The sequence below is a fragment of the Cavia porcellus genome, unplaced genomic scaffold, assembly GCF_034190915.1.
Source record: "Cavia porcellus strain 051 isolate PalLab524CR breed Dunkin Hartley unplaced genomic scaffold, mCavPor4.1 scaffold_31, whole genome shotgun sequence".
NCBI lineage: Eukaryota > Metazoa > Chordata > Mammalia > Rodentia > Caviidae > Cavia > Cavia porcellus.
In genome coordinates this window covers 41,009,310-41,013,087 of record NW_026947514.1, presented here as the reverse complement: position 1 = coordinate 41,013,087, position 3,778 = coordinate 41,009,310, and the positions used below count along the sequence as shown (strand labels likewise).

General features: G+C 34.4%; 1 pseudogene; it reads right to left on the bottom strand.

Moving 5' to 3' along the window:
- Positions 1-2,698: 2,698 nt before the first annotated feature.
- LOC100735107 (cyclin-G1-like) lies at positions 2,699-3,348 on the bottom strand (annotated as a pseudogene).
- Positions 3,349-3,778: the final 430 nt, after the last annotated feature.

Here is a 3,778-nt window from a genome sequence, read left to right as displayed (position 1 = left end):
AAAGACAAGAAGATGATAAGAGGATCCATAACTTAAGGATTAAGAACATAAAAGAAGAAGTAGGGACACAAACAAATGATCTGCAAAAGCTACTCACAGAAATAATCCAGGAGAATTTTCCTAATTTAGCAAAAGGTAAAGATACTCAGATGTATGAGGCATACAGGACCCCAGCTACCTACAACCCAAACAGAGCAACACCCAGGCATATAATAATAAAAATTCCAGAAATTCAATACAAGAACAGAATATTAAAAGCTGTCAGAGACAAGAAGCAGACCACTTACAAGGGAGCACCCATCAGAATTACAGCAGATTTCTCTGCACAAACCATCAAATCACGAAGAGCGTGGGGGGAAATAATTCAAGCTTTGAAAGATGATAATCTCCAGCCAAGATTGAGATATCCTGCACAACTGTCCCTGGAAATTGATGAAAAAACAAGGTGCTTCCAGGATAAAGAGGAACTGGGGGAATTCGCAACCACCAATTCAACTCTACAGAGAGTATTGCAGGATATTCTAAAAAAAGAAAAATACAAAGAATCCAGAAATAGTGGAGGCCACAACCAATGGAGCAGAGAACAAAGTGAAGAAGACAAACTGACAGCTACTGACAGAATAAGAGCTCAACAGAAATGAGACAGAGAAGATTGGATGATAGGAAAAGCTATTTTGGAGAAAATGACATCTTAATAGGTAATATTGATTTAGTATCATCTTGTTGTGAAGTCTCATCTAGCTTTTGTCCTTCTGTCTCCAATGGTCTAAATAGGTTGTATCTTACTGGATTTTATTATGTACGATAGTATAAGCAAAAACCTTTTAAAGACAAGGAGATTATACAGAAACCATTATTCATTTTCTGTTAGTCGATTCTAAATACTCTGTAATGCTGTCATTCTCTTAAATGGTTTTACATGGTTTTGATATACTTAATGCTACAGTATACGAAGTTGTACTCAAGGATTTCAAGGAAAGAGACAATATGGTAACTACTTTTAGGTCAGGATTATCTGGTGGTGAAACACTATTCTGCTTAAATGGTTATGTTTTGATCTGTGCTGTTTCGTTGTTATGCCCTCTTTTATCTCAATCTCCACTCCATTATTTACTTTTTTAATACTTTTTTAAAATTTTTTATCCTTTTAATTAAAGGAAAAAAATAGCAGGATATATTATAGTAACCCACTTTGACTTTCCATTACCTCGATTTAAAGCCCTGTATTACTCTCACCATCTGGTTTTTAACTGATGTTCCCCTATTCTGTTTTGCTGGATAGTATCAGGTTGGAAAATTTAGGCATCAGCTGTGAAGATAATGAGATTCATTAAAACGCCCATTCTCGTTGACTTTTATCTACTTTTGAAGACCTACAATGTCTCCAATGGTTTGGTTTTGTCGGTTTTGTTCTTTACTGTTTTGTTCAATTGTATTATAACTAATGGTATAGGCAATTCTATTAGAGATAGCGGGAGGCATTATGGTAACCATTGTTGATCACCGTGTATTATGTTTTCACATTATCTACTATGTCCGCCCTTTTGCCTTGACCGATTCTGTTCTGTTATGTCACATTTGGTTTTACTTTCTTCCAAAACAGTAATAAGAACCGTGAGAGCAATGAAACCCAAAATGTGTAATAGTCATTGTACAAAAGAGAGGAAAAGAAAGTGCTCTAAACTATATAACTGCATGTATATTTAAGTGTATAAGATAGAATATGATATCACAGAGTTTTATTGGATCATTGAACAGAACTGTTTGCAGTATCATTGATGGAATGTCCACTTTACAAGCTTTAATTTTGTGACTTGAACAATTATTTCTAAGATGACAATATGTAATCCATTAACTAGTGATTTCCTACTGTTCATTTTTTTTCTGCAAATCTGTATAACTTGTACCCTTTCTCTGCTTTTTTTTTCTTTTCTCCTTAAATAAAATTTAAAAAAAGCTCAAAGCTTAAAAAAAATAAAATAAAATAAAAAAATAAAATAAAAAACAAGCAAACAAAAAACTATATTAATTCATAATTCTACATCCAGTGAAAATGTCTATCAAAACTACAAGAGAAAGATTTAAGAAAAACAAAAGTTGTTTGTAAGTAGACTTATTGTATAAGAAATGTTAAAGCACTTCTTTAGGCAGAAGAAATAGGATGTCAAACTAAAATTCAGACTTACACAAAGAAATAAGAGTGCAGAAAGTAAGTAAAACAAAATTCTTGCTTCCATCATAAATCCACATAAAAGGGAGGGAAAGGGAGGGGGAGGGGAGAAGGGAGACAGAGAGAGAAAGAGAATATAAGCCAATAGGAGAATTATTTAAAAGTACTCAAGCTGGAAAAAAGAAGCAACACCTAGAATGGCCCAAACACACTAATTAAATGAAATTATCAGGTTGGATAAAAATTTAAGAACAGTATTTTGATATAAAGAAATCCATTTTATTTATTTTTTGCATTTCAATAATTTTATAGAAAGATATATGTCTTATTACCAAACATAATGGTAGTTAGGTTACTTCTGCCAACTCAAAATTAATACTGATGTTTTTCAGGACACTGAAATATATCAGCCTTTGCCTTGCAAGCATGTGGTCATGCGTTCTATCCCTGGTACCCATAAAAAAAGAAAAAGAAATATATCAGCCTTTTGGCAAAACTGAAGTTATCCATAAAACATGGTTACATTGTTTAGAATATAGCCCTAATTATGTCTTTACATAACAATGATAGATAGGCCAACGCAAAAAGCTTTGCTTTAGAAAATATGATTCTGCAGTGATATGCCTTAAGCTGAGAGTTTCTAGTCTTTCAAATTTTAGGCTATTTTTCCTTTTAAACGGTGAATTCTTTTGAAAGAATTTATAACAGAGTTGTAGAAATTGAAAGGCAGTGGGAGCTTTGACTTCCCAACACACCTTCCCTAAAACAGTCTTTTCCATTCTCATGAAGTCTGAACCATGAACTATACTGATTATTTGGATCAAGTCCGATGCCAGTGAAACACTTCTTTGCTCTTCTACTGATTTTGCAGCTAAATAAAAACTGCTCAGTCCAACACATTCAATGTGCTTGGGCTCTACCTTCATTTCAGACAGGAATCTGTTCAGTAAATTCACAGCTGGATAAAATGCCTCCATATCGAGCCAAAGAACTGAGTAAGACTAAGATCTTTTATTTCCAAGCGCCTTAGTCTTGTAGCCGTTCTGACATCATTATCATGTGCAAATTCAGTTAGTTTCAAGCCACAGACTTTGGCTGACATCTCACCTCCCATTCCAAAGCATAGTCATTTAGTGTAGCAGTTTCTGGGAGTCAGTCGTTGTCAGTACTTTTACCATCTTGGTAGAAACTGTAGTTCCTTGGCATGACCACCCTCCTGAGCTTGCTCTCACCTTGCCCTGCAATATCAGATACAAGAGGCCTAGGAAGTAAGGACATTTGAGGACGAGAGGGGAGAGAGGCCTTCAGAGAGAGAATTGTCCTGGGTGGAGGTCTCTGCAGCATGGAGAGACTACACCATCCTCCTCCCAGGAGGACCCAAGTGAAGGAAGAAACCCAGTTTAATTTCTTTTTTTTTTTCCCATTTTTATTATGTGATTTTTAAAAAAATTTTATTTAAGGAGAAAAAAGAAAAAACAAAAAAAGGGTACAAGTTATACAGAATTTCAGAAAAAATAAACAGTAGGAAATCACTAGTTAATTACATATTGTCATCTTAGAAATAGTTGTTCAAGTTACAAAATTAAAGCATATAGAGGGGACTTTTCC